The sequence below is a fragment of the Nicotiana attenuata genome, chromosome 9 (genome assembly GCF_001879085.1).
Source record: "Nicotiana attenuata strain UT chromosome 9, NIATTr2, whole genome shotgun sequence".
In the NCBI taxonomy this organism is placed as follows: domain Eukaryota; kingdom Viridiplantae; phylum Streptophyta; class Magnoliopsida; order Solanales; family Solanaceae; genus Nicotiana; species Nicotiana attenuata.
Genome location: NC_031997.1, coordinates 42,027,058 through 42,051,626, shown reverse-complemented (window position 1 = coordinate 42,051,626; position 24,569 = coordinate 42,027,058). Strand labels below are relative to the sequence as shown.

Below are 24,569 nucleotides of genomic sequence, written 5' to 3'. Positions count from 1 at the left end.
TCGGTCCCGAGTCCGAGGAATGAATTTTACGTGAAATTGGTTTCTGAAAATAATAAAGAATTGAAAGTGTTATTTGTTAGAAGACTGTGCTGTGGGCTCGTATTTTGGTTCCGACACCCGGCACAAGTCTTTAAATATGAGATAAACAATTGTTGCTGTGAATTTTTGGTTAGATTTGGACGTCATTTGACGCTGTTTTTGAGCTAGAAGCAGTAAATTTGATGATGTGTCATGGAAATTTGAAGGGAAATCATTGGGGTCTTTGAGGCCTAATTCGATGTTGTTTTTGAGATTTGATCGCACGGGATGAGTGCGTAGGATGTTTTTTTGAGTTTATATTATGTATTCGTTTTGGGAGCCCCGGGGCTCGGGTGAGTTTTGAGTAGGTTCCGGGAGATCTTAGGCTTAGAAGTATCAGAAAGTTACAGGTTCAGGGGTTGCAGGCCCCCAGCGCGCCCAGCGGTCAAATCCGCGGCGGTCAGCGCTGGGAAGCCGCGCGGCCCGCGTGCATTTCTCGTGGTCCGCGTGGTAGATTCTGAGGCCAGTAGTCCTAGGTCGCCCAGTGCGGCCGCGTGCCATATCAGCGCGATCCGCGCTGGGGAGATTCAGAGAGTGGGTCTTGGTCCATCCACAACCAGCGCGGCCGCGCAACAAATCAGTGTGGTCCGCGCTGGGTAGGTTCAAAGAGTCATTTTTTCTTCCCTTACTCGGCGCGGCCGCGGGGCATTTTTGTGCGGTCCGCGCCGGGTCTCCAGTATAGTATATAAAGTCGGGATTTTCAGCCATTCTTCACTTTTCCAAAACCCAAAACATAAGAGGCGATTTTCCAAACGATTCTACTTCTTCAAAACGATTGGTAAGTGACTTCTAACTTATTTTCTTTACTCCTTAACATCTTTAAACATAATTTCAACTTCTAAACAAAAATTTTAATGGGGGAATTTAGGAATTTAGGGTAGGACTAGGGTTCCTAAATTTGGGGGTGGGTTTTGGACCTCAATTTGAGGTCCGATTCCAAATTAACTTATATATTTGAGTTCATGGGGGAATGGGTAGTCGGGTTTTAGTTCGAACCTCGGGTTTGACAACGTGGGCCCGGGGGCATTTTGGGGATTTTTGAACAAACTTTGGGAAATTTCATTTTCATGCATTCAAATTGATTCAAGTGGCATGTGTTAATACACTCAAGTAATTTGTGACTAGATTCGAGCGGTTTGGTGGTGAATTCGAAGGGTAAAGATATACTAGAGGCTTGAGTTGTGTTTGGAGCATTGGAGGTAAGTGTTTGATCTAACTTTGGCTTGAAGGAATAGGATTTGAGTGTTATTATTTGCTAATTGCTAATTGCTAAATGATCGAGTACGGTGTATAGGCATGGTGACGAGTATCTATACACCGGTGTCTAGCATGGCCGTGGGTCCTTGTATGCATTTATCCTGATATTGTTATGACTCTTCCATGTTAATTGATGTATTCTATGCAAATGTGAAGAGTATGAGGACTAATTACGAATTGTAAATTCTTTGGAGCGTTGGCTCGAATGATAATAAGACTATTGAGTAAGAAATAGAAAGAGATGTGATTAATCCCTTGCCGGGATGGTTTGAGTATATTGATTATATCCCTTACCGGGAGGTGAAAGTATTGTTGTTTCTCTCTTGCCGGGATTTAGTTGTTAATTGTGTAATTCCGTTGTCGGGACATTTATATTTAATTGTTTATCCCCTTGCCTCGTTTGGTTGTGAGTACTATTTGGGTGAGGAAGAGTGATAAGGCACGAAGGATCATTCCGTGCCATATTTGATTATATTTGCACGAAGGGTCATTCCGTGCCAGGTTTTGATTATTTATGCACGAAGGGACATTCCGTGCTCTGATTTGATTATAATTGCATGAAGGATCATTCCGTGCAATGATATGAGAGTTATGTGAGGGAAAGCACGAAGGGTGATGCCGTGCACTTTATTTGATTGCTTTTGGTGAGAATGAGCGTAAAAGCACGAAGGTTGATGCCGTGCAACTATTGGTTATTTTTCTGATCTCATTAGTTATTGTTATTGCCCTGTTTCTTACTTAAATTGTTGACTTTATATCCGGACTGTACTCCCCCATAGTATGCGTCCCTCCCTCTTATCTGTTAAATTTCTTTGTTCTTTCCTTTTATTGCATATATATATATTGAACTGCACAGGTTGGTTTGGTAGTCCTGTCTATCCTCGTCACTACTTCGCCGGGGTTAGGCCAGGCACTTACCAGCACATGGGGTCGGTTGTGCTGATGCTACACTTTTGTGCTCTTTTGCACAGATCGCGATACCGGAGCAGCTTTTGGACCACAGCAGTAGGATATTGATCGGGAGCTGACTTCAGTCCAGGGACTTACGAGGTAGCCTAGCTGGCGTTCGCAGGCCGGAGTCCCTTTCTATGTTTTCAGTTTTGTCTTCATTGTACCGAGACAGACATTTAGGCAATTTCTATTCAGACTTGTTTGTAGCACTCTTTAGTAGTTCGCGAGATAGTGACTCCAGTCTTGGGTAGAGGAATATTAAACTTCCGCATTTTGGATTTTCAGTTATTATGTTCTTTTTTTTAAAGACTTCCGCATTTATTTAAAGACTCGTTGCTTATTATTGTAGTGTTGTCATCCGAAAATGTTTAAAATGTTTGGCTTGCCTAGCTCGTTAGTAGGCGCCATCACGATTCCCGATGGTGGGAAATCCGGGTCGTGACATCTATATAGCCTATTGATGCACTTTTCGTGATTTCTTATCACTCGGTCTTTATTTATGATTATTACTCACTGAGTTGGAGTACTCACTTTACTCCCTGCACCCTGTGTGCAGATTCGGGCGTATCTGGTTCTGCTCCCGAGTGTTGATCCTTCCAGCTTCCGGCGGACATTCGGAGTCCACGAGGTAGCTGCCTGGCATCCGCAGTCCCGTGTTTCTCCTCCTTTATCACTTCTATTTATATTCAGACATTTGTACTAGCGTATAGACTTAGCAGACTTGTATTATCGCTTATAGATGCTCATGACTAGTGACATCCCGGTTAGGGCTGTGTTTGGGTTGTACTTCCGCATTATTATGATATTATCTGCTAGTTAGTACTATTAAATCATGTTTTAGCCTGTTTTCTTAATGTTTAGCTTTTTAACTTCGAATTGGGAATAGTTGGCTGGCCTTTTCTTCACAAGAGGCGCCATCACGACCGGGTCCGGGAATAGGGTCGTGATAGTTGGTATCAGAGCCTAGGTTACATAGGTCTCACGATTCATGAGCAGGTTTAGTAGAGTCTCGCGGATCGGTATGTAGACGTTTGTATTTATCCTCGAGAGGCTGCAGAACCTTTAGGAAAAACTTCACATTCTTGAATTCTTATCGTACGTCCTTGAATCAGCTTGAAAAGTAACTCTTGAAATTCCTTCCACGCGTTCGTATGCGCACATAAGCGCTCAGTATCAGATGTGCATTGGTGGCTTGTGATTCCCTGATCGAGGGGCGAGATGTGATCTCTGTGTGTTGATGTTGGGCTAGTCTGGAAGACTTGAGGCCGGATTGTTACCTATAGCTTGAGCCCTGAGCTGTTGATTGCGTGAGCACGTGTTTCTGGATCTATATGTGTTGTTGTGTCCCTATTAAGGGAAGTAATGACGGAATAGTGCGTGATAAGGGTGATGTGAATGCGAGATGTATTCGTACGATTTGGAAGCGACGAGAAGGGTCTACTGAAGGATAGAAGAACTATTAGGTGCTTGATTTCCGTCTTGATTCGAGTTATAGCCTCGAGTTATGGACGTGTGAAGAATCTTTTGATGTTTCCTAGTTAGGAGTGAAGTAAATTTCATGTTGCAGTATGAGTTCAGACTCAAGAAGACTAAGTGACTGCGCAATGTTTATGTCGATGGAAGGTATACAAAAATGTTAGTTGGAGGCAAAGCAGATGGGTTATCTCCTGCGGAGCGTTCTGAGGTTGTGTGATCCTTATGTTGTCGGTTAGAAGATCTCATTTACAAGTGAAATATATGTGTTGCAATTTGAATTTGAGTTGCTCAAGAGAGTAGGCTTGACTACTACGAGAGTGAATGCGAGATTTGCAGAAGATGTGAAGTACTAGATGGTCGGTGTTCCACGAGCTTATGAAGGATTGGGTTAATCTCAGTGTGGTATTATGGAAGCAATTAAGTATATGCGTTATGAGTTATTGTGTGTGTTTTGATCTATGGCTTCGAGCCAAGTGGGGGAGTTTGCTATTGATTAGCTGATTGCATGGTTATGTGCTATGTTGGTTCCAGTTTGAGGCGTGCTGGTGAATCAATTATGGTTTGCGGGGATTGAGCCCGAGGATGGCTCGAGTAAAGGGAAAAAAAATATTTCGACTAAGGCAAGGTTATATTATGCTTCATAGGTGTATGAGAATCACAAGATGTCTTGAGTGGTTATTGGTAAGGGTGTGCGGTGCATAGAATAGGAAGTGGTTTGGTTGCACTAAGGCAAGGTTACATTCTGTGGTGTCTGAAGTGCTAATGAGGCGCAGGTTAATCGGTTCTTTTGATCGGACTAATTGCAGTTTGGGTAGAATGGATGACTCTAATGAATGGCTCTAATGTGTTCTAAAATTTCCATGCAATAATTGGAGACTTCCAAGTTGTTCTTGTGGCTAGAAACTGAGGTTTTGCATTTGGAGGGTGACAAGACTTGTGTCATTTCTATATCGATTATGGGATTCTATACATCAGTATTAGGAAGGTAATGTCTACAGATTCGCAGTAAGTCTTTTCAGGGTATGTATTTTGAACGTGGTGCTTTTGGGAACATTTAAAAGAGTATTCAGCGGGTTGTGAGCCTTAGACTGTTTGGTATTATGCTTGGGTCCCTTGTGGTGAGTCTGGGTTGAGGAATTGTGATGCTTTAGCAAGAAGCAGTATCAGGTTAAAGGTAAATCAGAAGGAAACTCGGATAGATGAGATAGTTTTGTAGTATGCCGAACCAGTATGGCAAGGATATGATTAGTTCTTTGGATGTTTACGAGGTAATGAGCTTCTACAGGTGTTCCACGGCAATGCTCTTAGATTTTGGTGGCCTGCGTAGCTTGGTTGAGCTAGAAGGATTCAGTCATGTCAGCTTTGGTTTTGTCAAAAAGAGAGACGGAGAGTTCTTGATGATTCCTACTGCGGTTAGAGATACGTATTTTCTGCGAGTGTAAGAAGCAAGGAATGTGTAGTGATTTTCTTCTGAATGGGATCAGTGGGAAGTTCTTGGTTGGTTGACTACGTAGTTGCTTGTGGCTCGGAAGGGATATGAAATTCTCATGTTATTTTAGGATGGTTTGGTATATGCGGTATGTGTGGAGGATTGAGATTTGCGTGTGTTAGGTTACGGTTCAGTTCTGAAAGAAAGGTCATAAAATTCTTAGACAGCACGGGCAGTTTTAGATAATTAGAAAAATGGGCTTCAGATGATTAAGGAAATGGTATTGCTAATTAGGGTGATTTGACGAGGGTATATGTTTCAGAAAAAGGTAATGTGATTAAATTGATGGTACTTCATTAGTATGGCGGCACTTTCTTGTTGGATCGACTGCTGATATTCGGATTTGCTTTGTGGCACAGAAGGATCATAAGAGTATCTCTCGTGGGAATGATTGGGTATTAGAGGTGTGTTGTATACTCGGACGGTGGAATTGGAATCGGATATGGTGATTCGTGTTCCATATGGAGTTGGGGACTGGGAGTTCTCATATTAAGGTTATGTTGTGGTTGTGGGTTGGGTGTATCGGCACTGCTGAGTAACTATCGGGGTTTGGAGACCCGAGGTGATCTTTTGCTGCTTGGTATGTTAGATTTTGGATGTGATATTGGGTATGGACTGGTTGTCTCAGTGTTGTGTCATTCTGAGCTATTGCGCTAAGGCGGCGATGTCGGCTATGCCGGGAATGCCACGGATTGAGTGGCGAGGTTCGACGGATTATGTTCTTAGTAGGGTAGTTTTATATTTCGAAGACCCATCGGATGGCTGGGAGGGATTGTTTTTCTTATTTGGGCTTTCGTGATGGATGTCAGTGTAGAGACTCCTACCATCGATTCAGTTCCGGTGGTGAGGGACTTTTCGGATGTGTTCTGGTGGCCAGGCATGTTGCCGGGCAAGGTTGTTGATTTCGGTATTGATTTGATGCCGGGCACCGTATCGTATGGCATCGGTAGAGTAAAAGGAGTTGAGGGAGCAACTTCAGGGTTTCCTTGATAAGGGGGTCTGTCGGCAGGCCAATGTGGATGTGTGTTCTAACTTGAGTCGACTTGGTTGGCTCCGAGTTGTATTGCTGAGGGATATGTGATTTGATTGTTAGTGAGCCTATTAGTGTTCTGAGGAGATATATGAGTTACCTTTCCGTGTGGCGGGGCATTTGGATTTGTTGGTTATAGGCACATGTAGTGGAGTGTTATTGGGGTCTCTTAGTGGAGCTCGAGCGAGAGGAGTATTGGATATTGCTCGGCAGATGGCGCATCGGTTATGTCCTTTTGTGATGTGTGCTATTATGATTTGCTTTGGTTCTAGACATCAATTGCGCGTGGTCGTTAATTTCGAGCAGAATGACTCGAGGTGTTTTATGTGGACCAGTGTTTGGATAGGGTCGCGCATTGCAGCGAAGTTATGTGGAGGTATGCCTTGCGGGTTAGATTCGTTCTCGACCTTGTGTTGTAGTGGTACTGGTGAGCTCGCGTACAGCTCGTTCATTTGAGTCACTTTCATGATTTGAGTATGTTCGGATTGCTTCTTATGGGTGCACGGATAGCGCAAGTCGCGGCTTTAGTCTGCATTGAGGTGTCATGTCACCAGAGTGGTTGTGTTGGATTAGATGAGGTCGTTGGGATCATTAATGCATGTGAACAGACTCGATTTCAGCATGTTGGGAGGATACATATCAAGGTTCGGCTCAGAAATTTGCTATGGTCCTTGCCAAAGGAGAAGTGGCTTCATGAATGGTTGATCTGAGAAATGGTTATGGTTTATTGCGTGTTTCATTTATCATTGGCAGTGCATGAAAGTGTTGGAATGAGACCTTAGTTGATAAGAGGGTTTCTATCGGTATTCGGTTGTTGTGTGCAGCTGCGGTGATTAGAAGTTATCGCTGCAAGCGTTTGAGTTATGTGGTATTTTATATAATTGCACCTGAGGTTGCAGGTATGGATTATTACAGCTTGTTCGGGCTTATTCACAGTATAAATGTGAGATTCTGATCGCATTGAAGATTTCAGAAGTGGAAATGTGGTTTTATGGTTTATGGGGTAGATTGGATTATGAAATTTCAGTTTCTATGTGTTATCGGACCTATATGAGATAGGGTGACGTGGGATCACCCCCCGGGTATAAGCATGGTAAGGCTATTCAGCGAGTGGTTGGCTTTTGGAACCACTCTAGGCACGTTCGAGGACGAACGTATGTTTAAGTGGGGGAGGATGTAACGACCCGAACGGTCGTTTTGAGCTTTTGCACTTTGTTTGTCAGTTCCCGGGCATGACTTGCCCCGTGTGATGTATTACGACTCATGTAAATCGTCGGTTTTGGTTTTCGGGGTAATCGAAATGAATTTGGAAGAACAGTTCCCAGTTTGAAGCTTGAAATTTGAAAGGTTTGACCAATATTTTACTTGCTTGTATATGATCTCGGATCGGAATTTTTATGATTTGGTTAGCTCCGTTAGGTGATTTGGGACTTAGGTGCGTGATCGGAATGCATTTTGGATGTCCGTGAAAGGTTAAGGCTTGAATTGGCAAAATTGAGATTTGGGCGATTTCCGGTTGGTAGGCGAGATTTTGATATTGGGGTCGGAATGGAATTTCGAGAGTGGCAGTAGCTTCGTTGTGTCATTTGGGATGTGTTTGCAAAATTTCAGATTATTCGGACGTGCTTTGGTTGGGTTTTTTTATCAAAAGCGGAATTCGGAAGATTTTAGAAAGTTTGGCTTGAATCCGATGCGTTTTGGGTGATTTGATGTTGTCTGAGGTGTATTGATGATTGGAACAAGTTTGAATAAGGTATTAGAATGTGTTTGTGCTTTTGGTTGAGGTCCCGGGGGCCTCGGGGTGATTTCAGATGGTTAACGGAGAAGTTTAAATTTTGTTGCAGCTGCTAAATTTGCTGCTTTTGGTATTTTTGCACCTGCGGATTGGGGACCGTAGGTGAAAAGCGCTGCATAAGCGGAGTTTTAGTCGCAGAAGCGGTCAAGGAAGAGAAGTGCAGGAACCGCAGATGCGGTTGGCTGACCGCACCTACGATGGTGCAGGTGCGGCTACGTAGTCGCAGATGCGATTTTTGGATTTTAAGTGAAAGCCGTAGAAGCGGCAATTTGACCGCAAATACGGTACCAGGGGTGCAATGGATTGACCGCAGATGCGGGGCATAGTGTCATAAGTGAAATCCACAGAAGCGGATGTTTTTCCGCAGAAGCGGAAGCGCAGATGCGCTTATGGGATCGCAGGCGCGGAAGTGCTGGGCAGAATGTATAAAAATGCCCCTTCGCGATTTTCAGTCTTTTGGTCACCATTTTTGTGCGATTTTGGAGCTCCAAGCTGTGATTTCAAGAAGGGATCAAGTGTATCCACTGAGGTAAGCTACTTGGGCTTTATTCCATGTGTTTATGGTGATTATATCATTGTCTGAACATGAAAATTTGTGGGAAATTAGAGGAAGAGTTGGGAATTTAGGGCTTGAAATTGGAGAGTGAATTTTTAGAATTTGAGTGACCATATGAGGTCGGATTTTGGTAAATTTGATATGTATGAACTCGTGAGAGGATGAGGATTCCACTGATGTTAATTTTATCGAATTTCGAGACGTGGGCCCGGGGGTTGGGTTTGAGAAATTTCGGGATTTTTTATGTAAATTGGATATTTTCGAGTGGGCCTTGTCCCCTTAGCATATTTTAATGGTCATGTTCTGATTGTGGCTAGATTTGGAGCATTCGGAGGTCGATTCGTGCGGGCAAAGGCATCGTGGGCTAGAGTTTTGACCGGATCGAGGTGAGTAATGATTGTAAATGATGTTCTGAGGGTTTGAAACCCCGGATTGCACATCGTAGTGCTCTATTGAGGTGGGGCACACGCTCGATGACGAGCGTGGGTTCGTGCACTATTGGGGATTGTGACTTGGTCTGTCCCGATTGATGATTTTACTACGTATTTGGCTGAAATCTATTTGCTATCATCATTATTTGGGCTGAATGTCATATTTGGGCTTCGTGCCAACTATTTGAACCCTTCGGAGATTTTTATTGATACTTCCTCACTGTTTTGACTTTATACTTGAACTCAGTCATGTTATTTTCCACTGTTTTTATACTCAGCCTAGTTTACTCAGTTTTAATACTTGAATGATATTTTTAAATGATGTTTGGGCTGAGAAACACTGTTTTACTATTGCCCGAGTGGCTTGTGAGGATTTTTGACTGAGTAAGGCCGATGGCCTATGTTGTGAGGAAACACTGATATTGATTTGAGGCCGAGGTCCTGAGACATGTACGCCACGAGGTTGCTTGATTGATATGAGGCCGAGAGCCTAGTGATGACGCCACGAGATGGCTTGATATTGCGCTTGGACCGTAAGGGGCCCCTCCAGGAGTCTGCACACCCCCAGTGAGCGCGGGTACCCATTGTGATGTGAGATATAGCCCAAGGGGCTGGTATTGTTCTATGTGATTGCCCGAGGGGCTGGTATTGATCTGAGATATTGCCCGAGGGGCAGAGTTGTTAACATTGTGCCCGAGGAGCGAACCTTTATGTGTTTATCTGTCTTATTTACCTGTCATTTACCTGTTTAGTTGTGTAATTGTGTCCGAGGGGCGGATTCTCTATGCTTATCTGTTTTTTGCTTTGCATTCAATTGCTTAACTGTTGAAAAGCCATTCTTTTGAAGAAGTTTAAACTGGGCTAAGATGTTTCAGGAGATTTCACAGCTTCATTGCTTTCTTACTGGTTTTGTACTACTTCTATATAGCCCGTTGATGCACTTTTCGTGATTTCTTATCACTCAGTCTTTATTTATGATTATTACTCACTGAGTTGGAGTACTCACTTTACTCCCTGCACCCTATGTGCAGATTCAGGCGTATCTGGTTCCACTCCCGAGTGCTGATCCTTCCAGCTTCCGGCGGACATTCGGAGTCCACGAGGTAGCTGCCTGGCATCCGCAGTCCCGTGTTTCTCCTCCTTTATCACTTCTATTTATATTCAGACATTTGTACTAGCGTATAGACTTAGCAGACTTGTATTATGGCTTATAGATGCTCATGACTAGTGACACCCCGAGAAGGTTAACGCACCCGCGAGACTGCAAGTGCGTAAAGCGTGCCGCAGAAGCGGAAAATTTATTTAAGTGAGAAGTCGCAGGTGCGACCTTGGCTCCGCAGAAGCGGGACCGCAGGTGCGATCCCAGGACCGCAGATCGCGGTTTTACTGGGCAGAAAAGGGGCAGAATCGAGGGTTTTGTTCAAACTTGGAAAAATCAAATTTGGAGCTTGGGGTAGGGCGATTTTGTGAGGTTTTTTAAGAGAAGATCATTGGGTAACGATTCCTTGTTCCTTTCTAGTTATATTCCATTAATCTTATCTTAGTTTTGTCATTTAAATTCGGATTTGGAGATGAAAATTGAGAAAAATGGGAAGAAAGTTCTTAGACCTAGAATTCGAATTTTGATGGGGAATTTGACCTTGGATTTGGATAACTTTGGTATGCATGAACTCGTGAGAGTATGAGGATTCTGAAAATATAAATTTTACCCAATTCCGAGACGTGGGCCCGAGGGGCGTTTTTGGTCATTTCACCTAATTTCGCGCATTAGCTTAGAATTTATTTGTAGAATTAGTTACTTGAAGTATTATTTACATTATGCAATTGAATTGAATAGATTTGGGCCATTTGGAGTCGAATACTCATGGAAAGAACGTGGCTTCGGGTTGATTTTGAGCTGGTTCGAGGTAAGTGGCTTGCCTAACCTTGTGTGGGGGACCTTCCCCTTAGAAATTGGTATATTTGTTATTTGAAATGCCTTGTACGTAAGGTGACGAGTGCGTACTTGTGCTAATTGTTGAAAAATCTGGTTTCCATTAAGTACTTAGAATTGTGTTTTCCTTTCCTGTTTACACTACTTGCAAGTTAAGCCTGTTGTTAGCTTAGGGAAGCATGCCTAATTGATTTAACTGCTTATTTGTTGTACTGCCCTATTTGAATTATGTGCATCATGCTAGGTTAGAGATACCTGCTTTACCTTGGTGCGAAATTTGATGGAATTGAGTATTCTTCTTGTTGCTGTTGTGTATTTACTTTGGGACTACGGGACGGTATCCCGGGAGATCCCCTGTATGTTTACTTTAGGACTGCGGAATTGTATTCCAGGAGATCCCCCTGCACTTTTACATTGGAACTATGCGATTGCACCCAGTAGATTCCCCAGTATTGAGTATTTATATTTGGGACTACGGATGTGGTATTCCGGTAGATCCCCGCGCATTTATGAGTTGGACTACGGGACTGCACCCGGGAGATCCACTGGATATTTATATTTGGGAACTACAGGACGGTATCCTGGGAGATCCCCCGGCTGTTACCTCTGTGTTGAGCTGTATTTGTTTATCGTGATTACTTGTTTCTGTTTCTGTTTCAGTTATCGTCATCCTTTATATCCTGTGTTACTCTTACTGCTGTATTCATTTATACTGCTCTGTTCTACACTATCGGACTTTATATTTTATTCAATCTCAGTAGGGCCCTGACCTTCCTCGTTACTACCCGACCGAGGTTAGGTTTGGCACTTACTGAGTACCGTTGTGGTGTACTCATGCCCTTCCTGCGCATGTTTTTCATGTGCAGATCCAGGTACCTCTACTCAGACTTACCATCCTTGAGGCGAGACGATATTTCAGAGACTTCGAGGTACATCTGTCGTGTCCGCAGACCGAGGAGTCTCTCTCCATTCTCTCTTGTAGTTACAGCCCTTCTGTATTTACTTTGTTTTAGACATTCTGGAGTTAGAGCACTATGTAGTATCCTTAGCTTGTGATCATGAGATTCCGGGTTTTGGGAAGAGTATTTGTTTTCGAGAGTTGAGATTGTGTATGCCGAGCGGCACTATTAAATACTGTTTTATTCACTATTTCGGGTTTTATCTGTTTTTCTTCCCCAATTTGGTTTATTTTTTCGCATTATTAGGCTTATCTAGTCGTAGGGACTAGGTGCCATCACGATGGTTCACGGAGGGCGAACCGGGGTCGTGACATACCTGAAAATAATAAGAATGAAGAGATATCAATAAGTTATGTCTTTACGGGAAAAAGGTGGAACCGAAATAATATTATTGTCAACTACATTTTTGCTTATAATATTGCTGTTGAGGTAATGCAGCAAGATGAGGATCTTCAACCAAGATCTGTCCATGAATGTAGACAAATAAATGATTGGCCAAAATGGAAAGACGCTATCCAGGCAGAATTAGCGTCATATGAAAAACGTGAAGTATTCGGACGTATAGTCCGAACACCTGAAGGAATAAAGCCAGTGGGATAAAAATGAGTTTTTGTGTGAAAACAAAATGTTAAAAATAAAGTCGTTAGATATAAAGCACGACTTGTGGCACGAGGATTTTCGCAAAGACCTGGCATTGATTATATGGAGACATATTCTCCTGTGGTACATGCAATCACTTTCAGGTATCTTATAAATTTGGCAGTCCATGAAAAACTTGATATGCGTATGATGGATGTTGTCACAGCATACTTGTATGGCATATTAGACAATAAAATTTATATGACAATCCCTAAAGGACTTAAAGTTCCTGAAACTAAAAAACGTTTTTGGGAAACTTGTTCAATAAGGCTTCAAAAATCCTTATATGGATTGAAACAATCAGGGCGAATGTGGTATAATCACCTGAGCGAGTATTTGCTGAAAGAAGGGTATAAGAATGATCCAATTTATCCTTGTGTATTTAAAAGATTGTTTGGATCTAAATTGTTATAACAACTGTGTATGTTGATGATCTAAATATCATTGGAACTCTTGGGGAACTTCCAAAAGTAGTAGACTGTTTGAAGAAAGAGTTTGAAATGAAAGATCTTGGAAAGACACAATTTTCTCTTGGTCTACAAATTGAGCATATGAAAGATGGAATTTTTGTCCAGCAATCAACTTATATCTAAAAGATCCTAAAGCGTTTTTATATGGATAAAGCACGTCCATTCCGATGATTGTGAGATCACTTGATATAAATAAAGATATATTTCGACCTCATGAAAATGATGGAGAGCTTCTTGGTGATGAAACTCCATATCTTAGTGCAATTGGGGCACTATTAATGTATCTTGCATATAATACTCGACCAGATATAATTTTTGCAGTAAGTTTATTAGCAAGATTTAGTTCCTTTTCAACAACAAGACACTGGAATGGTGTTAAGCATATTTTTAGATACCTCCGAGGGACTATTGATATGAGATAATTTTATTCTTATGAATCCGATTCATAGTTGATTGGTTATGCAGGTGCAGGTTATTTGTCTGACCCACAAAAAGTCCAATCTCAAACAGGATATCTATTTACTTGTGGGGGTACAGCTATTTCGTGGCATTCAACAAAACAAACTTTAGCTGCAACATCTTCCAATCATGCAGAGATAATATCTATTCATGAAGCTAGTCAAGAATGTGTATGGTTGAGATCAGTGACTCAACATATTCAACAACTGTGTGGTCTTTCTTTAAAAATGAAGATTCCAACGATATTGTATGAAGACAATGGTGCTTGCATAGCTCAACTTAAAGAAGGATATATCAAAGGAGACAGAACAAAGCAACATTTCACCAAAGTTCTTTTACACACACGATCTTCAGCAAAATGGTGAGATAGATGTTCAACAAATCCGTTCAAGTGACAATCTAGCAGATTTATTCACTAAGACATTGCCAACATCAATATTTGAGAAGCTGAGACATAAGATTGGAATGCCTCGTCTCCGAGATATCAAATAAAGCTTTCATCAGGGGGAGTATAATACGCGCTGTACTCTTTTTCCCTTAACCAAGGTTTTGTCCCAATTGGGTTTTTCTGGTAAGGTTTTAGTGAGGCTGCATTCAACGAGTATTACAAGATATGTGTACTCTTTTTTCTTCACTAGGCTTTTTCCCACTAGGTTTTCCTAGTAAGATTTTAACGAGACACATTATCTTTTAAATGGACATCCAAGAGGGAGTGTTATAAATGAGATGAATGCATGTGAGTGAGAGGATTGCATGTGTCTGTCCATTTAACGTACTTTGTATTCATGTACTCAATTAAGAAGTACATTAACGTATAACCTTTGAATGTATTTATACCTTTATAAATAGGGAACTTTTGACCCTATGAAAAAGATACCAAGAAAGAAAATAACAAAATCATTCTCCCTCATATTTATTTTGTCTCAATTAGTATATTGTTCTATTTACTTAATATATTAAAGTTTGTCTTCAGATTTACAGAATTTAATTGGAAAAAATTTAAAAATTTATTATGATGCATGTATCTATAACATTGTTTCCATCTTCCAATGACTCTTGACATGCCTACATGTACGTAATCAATAAATTAATTCTCTCAAGGATTCTTATTTAATGAATTAATATCAAACCTTCTTTTCAGAAGCACAAACCTCCAAAAGTCCCTTCCCATATTTCTACATTTATTGAGTTTGTTAAATATAATTAATTTCCTTTAGTTTTTAGTTTATAACTCCAACAAATTCTACACTTGAATCTATATATTTTAAAATTGCGCACAACACGCCTGTTCAGATACTAATTATTATTAGATAATTGTTAGTTCAAAACTAAGCATTCTAGCCAACTTCTTACTTCTCCGTCAATTAAGGGCAAATACTTCTCCCTCCTATTACGCTGCAGTCAGAGTAATTAGATGCTCAGCGAAATGCCTTACAATCCTATAAATCATAAAGAACGCCCTAGCAAGTATGTACTAATCTGTTAATGTACACTTGTCTTTCACAATTAGAAGTTCCTAACTTATGTTTTTTTGAAAATCTCCAAATGACTCCGAACAAATATCTCGTAGTTAGCTTTAGGCACGTATTTAATCTATTATCGTGATTATGTACACATTCGCATAACATAATTGTGATCTCCAAAATAAATCAACGTGCGCGTTCGTGCGACTTTGGCTAAACAATCTCAATAATTAAGTGATTAATTGTGTACACGTACGCGTGACATGATTTTAGCGTCCTAAATAATACGGATTTACGCACATGTGATCCGTTTTAAAGATAAATCCATAACGCATAATTAAAAGATGTAAAAGGTAAAGCGCACATAGGTTCTAAAAATATGTAATTAGACAATTAATTAAGCCAGGTATGATTAAAGCGACCACGCTAAAATCACGGAATCCGGGAATGCCTTATACCTTCTCCCGGACCGATCTTCTGTGCTTCAAGGACTTTAAGACTGAGTCAATTTCCTCGATTTGTAATTTTAAAACAAATCGGTGACTTGAGACACGGTAATAGTTATCCCAAGTGGCAACTCTAATTAAATAAATAATCTCATTTCGAATAATGTCAATTTAATTGAAAAAACTTCCTATTCTTAGAAAAAAGGAGGTGTGACAACAACCAGTATACCTCAAATAATAATCATGTTTCCCCATTTAATTCGATAAGATATGTTAGTTTATATGATATAAATTTCTTTTTAGTTTGTCCAAAAATAATATAACATTTTCATGTTTAAAATTATTTTATCTTTAAAAATTTTATTTTATCTTTAACAAGATGATTTATTACCGCACAAATATCTATAACTTATTTACACCACAAGTTTCAAAAGTTTTTCTTTCTTTTATAAACTGGAACTAGAGAGTATTTTTTGAATAAGCTCAACATACTACTGTTGTTGACTCGTTTGAACGATCCGGTTAAGAAGAAAGGCAAAAGAAAACCCTTAAAATGAAACAAGATTACAATGAGTAAAGACTCTTAATCAAGTCTCAGATGTATAATCGTTCTTAACACATGACGTTTGTTGAAGTTTTAGTGAGGAGCTGAACCCTATCTTCTTTCTTGGAAGATCAAGTCTCTTCCATTTGATGCCTTACAATCACAATGGATGGTTCCCAAGTTTGGTCTTTTCCAACAAACGCTAAATACATAACATCCTTTGTAACTTGTTGTTGGATTTTGTTATTAATAACAAAACAGGTGTGAATGGAAAATGGTGGAAAAAGAAATGGAGGGAAGTGGAATTTTAAATTAGTTCACTTTACTAATGCACTTTGTCTCTCATTGGTAGAAGGAAAGAAAATCTTTGTGTATATATAGAGAAGCTCATCTTTTAGCTCTTAAAGAGTTAAGAAGAAGGCAAGTCGCGCGCCGTCATCGTCGTCGCTCGCTCGGCTCGGCTTCGGCTTCGGCTCCGTTTTCTTTCCCGAATTATTTTAAATCCGTTTGTTTTTCCCGCAATTTTTCCCCACCTGTTCCAACAGCTATGGTTGTTCTGATTATCTTCTTCTTCTTCTGCACAATATTTTCCAGTGTGTTTTACGACCATTGAGTGGTTCGCCAATCACTAGAGTTTTTGGTACCAATACGCTGGTTCTAGTTCTACTAACTTTCTGTTTCTGTTTTTTCAGAAAGTTTATTGTTTTATTGATTTTACAGCAATACAGATTGAATAACAATCTTAAGGAAATTAATTTATTATATTCTGTATTGTGTTTGTGGAGATTAAAACCCGTGTGGTTTTCTACTCCTTCTAAATTTTACTATTCTGATTTGAAGATATAAAAACTTCATCAGAGTATTGTAATTTAGAAAACGATTTGAAGAACATAAAAACTTCATCGTTTTCTTTGGAATAGTATATAAAAACTTCGATTTTTATTTATCATACGTATTATTTCTTGATTACAGTATTGTTTACTGTTCTAGTTTTGCCATTAATTGAACTCTTATGTTGTTGACAGTGAAAAATGACAATTGATAACGGAAATCCTTCTGCGACTGTTGCTGCAACGACGATAGCCTTATCAAGCCACACTACTGTTCCTCCGGCCGAGAAACCGGGGAAATTTTTTGGAGCCAACTTCAAAGGATGGCAGCAAAGGGTGTTCTTCTGGCTTACCATACTTGGTATGCAGAAATTCACTAGTGAAGAGCCTCCAGTGCCTGCTGCGGACATGCCGGACAATGAGAAGTTCATGATTGTTGAGGCGTGGAAGCAGACAGATTTTCTTTGCAAAGACTATATCTTAAGCGCTTTAGAGGATGACTTGTACAATGTGTATAGTGCGATGAATACTTCGGAAGAATTATGGGACGCACTTCAGAAGAAGTACAAAACGGAAGATGTATGCTTGAAGAAGTTCGTGGTTGCCAAGTTTCTAGACTATAAACTGATAGACAGCAAAACTGTGGGAACCCAAGTTCAGGAGCTTCAACTTATTTTTCACGACCTTATTGCTGAAGGTATGGTCGTGAATGAAGCATTTCAAGTGGCTGCAATGATTGAAAAATTGCCTCCTTCGTGGAGAGATTTCAAGAACTATCTTAAGCAAGCGCAAAGAAATGAAGTTAGAATATCTTGTGATATACCTAAAGATTGAGGAAGACAACAAAACAGCCGAGAAGAAGTCTCGTGGAAATTCAAATATCATGGGAGATAATATCGTTGAGGAGACTGCTCCAAAAAGTAAGAAGAGGAAGAGGTCTTCAAGACAGACTAAGGAGCATAACAAAAAGAAATTCAAGGGCAACTGCTACAATTATGGAAGAGTTGGTCACAAAGCCCCTGATTGTCGTCTCCCGAAAAAGGATAAGAAGAAGGGACAAGCCAACATAGTGGAGAAGAATGATGGCATTGATGATCTTTGTGCAATGCTTTCGGAATGCAACCTAGTTGAAAATCCGAAGGAGTGGTGGATTGACTCTAGAGCCACTCGAGATGTTTGTGCTGTCAAAGAAGAATTTGAGACTTACTCTACAGCTGGTCCCGAAGAAGAGATTTTCATGGGAAATAATGCAACAACCAAGATTGAAGGTTATGGGAAGATATTCCTGAAGATGACTTCCGGCAAGGTGTTAACGCTCAAGAACGTTCTTCATGTTCCTACTATTAGGAAGAATTTAGTTTCTACTTCTTTACTTGTAAAGAATGGATTCAAATGTCTATTTATTTCTGATAAAGTTGTTGTAAGCAAGAATGAAATGTATGTTGGAAAAGGCTACCTCACAGAGGGTCTTTTCAAACTCAATGTAATGGTTGTTGACAGTATGAATAAAATTTCAGCTTCTTCTTATTTATTGGAGTCAAATGATTTATGGCATATACGTTTAGGACATGTCAATTATAAAACCTTGCGGAAGTTAATTAATTTAGAAGTATTGCTTAAATTCGAGTGTAATAAATCGAAATGTCAAATATGTGTCGAATCTAAGTTTGTAAAACATCCTTATAAGTCTGTTGAAAGGAATTCAAATCCTTAAGACTTAATTCATATTGACATTTGCGATATGAAGTCGACACCATCTCGAGGTGGGAAAAAGTATTTTATTACTTTTATTGACGATTGCACTTGATATTGTTATGTTTATTTGCTTAATAGTAAGGATGAAGCAATTGAAGCATTTAAGAAATACAAGAATGAAGTGGAGAATCAACTGAATAAAAAGATCAAAATGATTAGAAGCGATAGAGGTGGAGAATATGAATCTCTGTTTGCAGAAATATGTTCAGAATATGGAATTATCCATCAAACTACTACACCTTACACACCTCAATCCAATGGAATTGCGGAAAGAAAAAATCGGACATTAAAGGAAATGATGAATTCTTTATTAATAAGTTCCGGATTACCGCAGAGTTTGTGGGGGGGGGGAGGGGGGGAAGTTATCCTTACAGCTAACCAAATACTCAACAGAGTACCCCACAGCAAAATACAATCTATTCCATATGAAAAGTGGAAAGGAAGAAAACCCAACTTGAAATATTTCAAAGTGTGGGGTGTCTAGCAAAGGTACAAGTTTCTTCACCTAAAAGGGTTAAAATCGAACCAAAAATAGTAGATTGCGTTTTCATTGGATATGCTACAAACAATAAAGCATGTCGATTTTTGGTTCATAAATCTGATAATCCCGAGATTCATGTTAATACGGTAATGGAATCAGATAATGCTGAATTCTTTGAAAGCATCTATCCGTATAAAACTGAATGCGAGTCGTTAAGTGAAAGACCTAAACGACCTCGGGAAGAACCAAAGGAAAATACTCCAAGTATAGAAGATCCAAGGCGTAGTAAACGTCAAAGAACATCTACTTCCTTTGGATCAAATTTTGTGACATTTTTGCTTGAAAATGAGCCTCAAACTTTTAAAGCAACTATGTCGTCTTCTGATTCAGCGTTTTGGAAAGAGGCAGTCAATAGTGAGATTCAATCAATTTTGGATAATCATACATAGGAATTGGTTGATCTTCCTTTGGGAAATAAGGTTCGAAATGGATCTTTAAACGAAAAATTAAAGCTAATGGCACTATTGACAAATATAAAGGCAAGACTTGTTGTCAAAGGTTATAGACAAAAGGAAGGCCTTGATTACTTTGACACATATTCTCCAGTAACAAGGATAACATCTATTAGGGTGTTAGTTGCACTAGCGCTCGTATATGGTCTTGAAATCCATCAAATGAACGTTAAAACAACTTTCTTAAATGGAGAATTGGAGGAAGAGATTTACATGGAACAACCTAAGGGTTTTGTGGTTCCTGATAAAGAAAAGAAAGTGTGAAAACTTGATAAGTTGCTTTATGCACTTAAAAAAGTCACCCAAACAATGGCATGCGAAATTTGACCAAACAATGTTGGTAAGTGGATTTAAAATCAACGAGTGTGACAAATGTGTTTACATTAAAAACACTCCAGGTCATGAAGTCATTGTTTGATTATATGTTGATGACATATTAATAATGAGCAAAAGTATGGCAGATATAACTGCTACTAAGCGCATGTTGGCTAGTAATTCGGCATGAAAGACATAGGAGTTGCTGATGTGATCTTAGGAATCAGAATTCACAAGACTCCACAAGGTCTAGCATTATCACAGTCTCACAACATTGAAAAGGTACTTGACAAGTTCAAGTATTTGGATTTCAAAATTGCCAAGACTCTAATTGACGTGAGTTATGCACTTCAAAAGAATAAAGGTAAAAGTGACTCACAACTGGACTATGCAAGAGTATTGGGAAGTTTGATGCATATCATGAATTGTACGCGACCAGATATAGCATGTGTTATTAGCAAACTGAGTCGGTTTACAAGTAATCCCAATCAAATACATTGGCTGGCAATGAAACGAGTTTTGGGGTATCGAAACATACCCAAAATTATTCTTTGCATTATAAAAAAATATCCCTCTGTGATCGAGGGATATAGTGATGCAAATTGGATCACCGGATCATCTGAAGTTAAATCCACGAGTGGATATATTTTCACAATTGGGGGTAGAGCAGTGTCTTGGAAATCATCCAAACAAACGTGCATCGCCCGCTCTACAATAAAATTTGAATTCATAGCTTTGGATAAGGTCGTTGAAGAAGCTGAATGGCTCCGGAATTTCTTGGAAGATATTCCATTTTGGCCCAAACCTTTGGCACCTATTTGTATACATTGTGATAGTCAAGCGGCAATAGGTAGGGTAGGGAGCGTTATGTATAACGGAAAATCTCGTCATATACGACGGAGACACAATATCGTTAGACAACTACTCTCTAGTGGTGTTATCACAATTTACTACGTAAACTCGAGAGATAATGTGTCGGATCCACTTACAAAAGGCCTATCTAGAGAGGCAGTTGAAAGATCATCAAATGGAATGGGGTTAAGGCCCAGGACAAGTGAACATGGCGGTAACTCTACCTAGCAGACTGGAGATCCCAAGAGCTAGGTTCAAAGAGATCAAACAAAGTTATGAATGACGGTTCAACATGGTCAAATAACTCAACCCATTCTCGTGATGAAGACAATGTTCAAAAAACGAGGTAAAGCATTAAGATTTTTTAATGAGTCAATAAAGCTTAAAGCTTTTTAATGATTTGCTAAGTCTGGCAGGATAAGACCAAATAGTGTGTCTTTAGGATTACACGTTTAGGAATCACCTATGTGAGTGTGAAGTGTAAGTCCCGCTTCAAGGGGAATGAAAGTAAAGGCCCATTCTCTAAGCACTCATGAAACCAGGCGGTGTTCATGGCTGAAACGAACACAACCGTGAGAACCATAGAGGATTGATTGTGTGACTTATGTTGTCTAGGTGTACAACAAAGCTCGGCAGTTCAAAGATATCAAATCTACCGATTGACCGAGTATATCCGATATAAGTTGACTACGGAAAGTTTAAAGGGAAACCTACTTATCCAGATGCAATTAATTCTTGCATGTAAAACACACACATGCCCGTGCATTCCTTTAAGTTTATAGCCATTCCCCATTCATGTGGGGAATTGTTGGGTTTCGTTATTAATAACAAAAGAGGTGGGAATGAAAAATAGTGGGAAAAGAAATGGAGGGAAGTAAAATTTTGAATTAGTTCACTTTACTAATGCACTTTGTCCCTCATTGGTAGAAGGAAAGAAAATCTTTTTGTATATATAGAGAAGCTCATCTTTTAGCTCTTAAAGAGTTAAGAAGAAGGCAAGCCTCGCCCCGGCAGCGTCGGCATCGGTGTCGCTCGCTCGGCTCGGCTTCGACTTCGGATTTGGATTTGGATTTGGATTTGGTCAAAGATTGATTGATTAATCTTTTTGGACAAAATTCTTTTTAATTATTTAATTAATTAGCAAAAATTCAATCCGGGATAACCCATGATCCGCGACCCGGTACGGTCCGGTCCGTTTTCTTTCCTGAATTATTTTGAATCCGTTTGTTTTCCCCGCAATTTTTTCCCACCTGTTCCAACAGCTATGGCTGTTATGAAAGGTTGCAAACCTTTTCAGAAACAGTTCCAAACCTGTTCCAACAGCTATGGCTATTCTGAAAGGTTGCAAACCTTTTCAGAAACAGTGCCAAATGGGCTATAAATATTCCTTCAATCCCATAATTTTTACTTACTAAATTTTCTGATTATCTTCTTCTTCTTCTGCACAATATTTTCCGGTGTGTTTTACGACCATTGAGTGGTTCGCCAATTATTAGAGTTTTTGGTACCAATACGCTGGTGAGTTAAATCGTTCTATCCTGGGAGGATATATTCCATAACCTCGAGTACTTGAGGGGAATAATTTTCTTAAGGACACACTGTGTATTTAGTGGGTTCGATTTATTCCTTACTGTTTTTAGAATTTATTTTGACGTTCTAGTTCTACTAACTTTCTGTTTTTTTTTTTCCAGAAAGTTTATTGCTTTATTGATTTTACAGCAATACAGATAGAATAACACTTGTACCATTGAATTTGCCCCAAAAATCCTCCAATATGCACTCCTCTTGTGCAATACAAATTCTATCACAGGAACATCTGGTCCAACGTTTGTACTTCTAATATTTTTTGAACTAAAGCAAGCTCCAAATTGTTTCATCGGAGGCTCTACAATAGTCACATTCTTAGGGAGCGCCTTGATAAAAGCAGTTTTAACAGCATTGTAAATGCTATTGTCCAATATTGTGAAAGGTGTTGTTGTGCTGATTCTCGTCCCACCTAATCCATTCTTTTTGTTAATATATGTGGCACGTCTTTTCCCGCGATACGAATGGATGAAACTTGGAGAAAGTACTCTGAAGATTGCAAATATGCCCTGGAATTTGTGATTAGCTTAGTATAGACAAGATTGTTGGAGATGTCAACCTTGTTAGGATTGTAAACATTATATGGGCCAGAATCAATGAAGTTAACTCCACTAGATCTTGTAGATGAGCTCAAGCAAACACCAAACTTGCTAGAAAATCTAGGGTCTAAATTAGCGAGTTGATTAGGAATGGAAATTGGAATTTGATGTGAAAAACCTGCAGTTCCTGTTATTGAGACATAATATAATTGAGTAAAACAGTATGATAGCTCGAACGGTTTAAAATTTTTTAGATGAGATAGTCAGACAGTATATATATAACGTAATTAATACCTGTAACTCCTTCCGCATGGTCTTTCAAAAAGGAGGACTCAACGCAACTGAAAATAAACTGTGGCCGAGTGACACGAGTGCCAGGCATTGAACCAATGGACGATACATCCTCAGCGACTTCTCCAAACGCATATGCATTAATCATGGGATTTTCAGCTAGAGTATGGCAAGTATTGTTGTTGCATCCGGGCAGCGGTCCTGGTTTGAATACGCAATAGTCTCCACAAGAATCAGGCTCGGCAAAAGAGCAAGCTTTAGAGTTGCAGAGACCTGGTTTGTAAGTTGAGCTATTGTAACCTCTTTCACAATCCCTATTACTGTGATTGGGATTAAAGGATTTCTTTGCCCTACTACTGTAATGTATTGTAGGGTTGATGAGTCTTTGGTTGCGGCCGTGGGTACTACTTTAGCATAGAATAGAGAAATGAGTGAAAGAAATAAAATGAGCAAGAAAGTGTAGTAGGAAGACAAGAAAAGTTTGAATGTCACAATTATGCTAGAGAAAGAAGGCAAACGCTATACTTAGTATGCTAGGTGTTCTACAAAGTTGCTAACTTTATAATGCCCAGTTTGCAAATTCCCACCCCCCCCCCACCCCACACACACACACACCCCACCCCCCAAACACACCTTCTATATTTTATAATAATTCAACTTTAAATTTTCTATTTTGTAATAATTTATAGCCACAAAAATTTGTATACATAATTTGTTTTAGACTATAAATTTCGAAGTATTTTCTTTATTTTTAAGCTCCGTGTTCGGTCATAAACCGGGACAAAGGGAGTGATCTTGGGAGTGAAACTCTATAATGGCTGGCTCCTCATTTCGTATATCACAACTTTGACTTTTTAAATTTAATCACGTGAGTGGCCAACTTGCCTAATTTGAATACAGAAAATATATTATATTTATGCGTTGTCCGGGGAGAGCAGCAAATTAATACTTCCTCCGGTCCAAAATAAGTAATTTTTTGGCTTTTTTCTTGTGGTCCAAAATAAGTGATTTTTCCAGATTTCAAGAATGAATTAATTATTTTTTTCCTACATTATCCTTGGAGTAAATTGTGTTGGAATATGTGTTAGGAGTGTTTATGTGAGATAGTAAAGGTTAATATGGTCAATTTCATTGCTAATTAATGCTAAAAGGTGGATTTATTAATCTGTGTGAAAACATCCAAAAAATCACTTATTTTGGACCGGAGGGAGTAAGTATTAAGCACACATGTTAATTTGAGATTGGCAGGTCATTGATACAAATCGTTGCAGGCTTGCAGAGAGAAGAGCAGCAAACACTGGCTTTGCTGATGAGCTCCCTACAAGAGTTTAAACTAAATAGCCACTTGAACACAAGTCTCACGACCCAAATCCTAATCTGTTGCGATGGCGTCTATCGTGATACTAGACAAGCCAACATTTCCATAATACTACC

At 39.6% G+C, this 24,569-nt stretch overlaps 1 pseudogene; it reads right to left on the bottom strand.

Annotated features, from left to right (window-relative positions):
- LOC109232680 lies at positions 16,020-24,560 on the bottom strand (annotated as a pseudogene).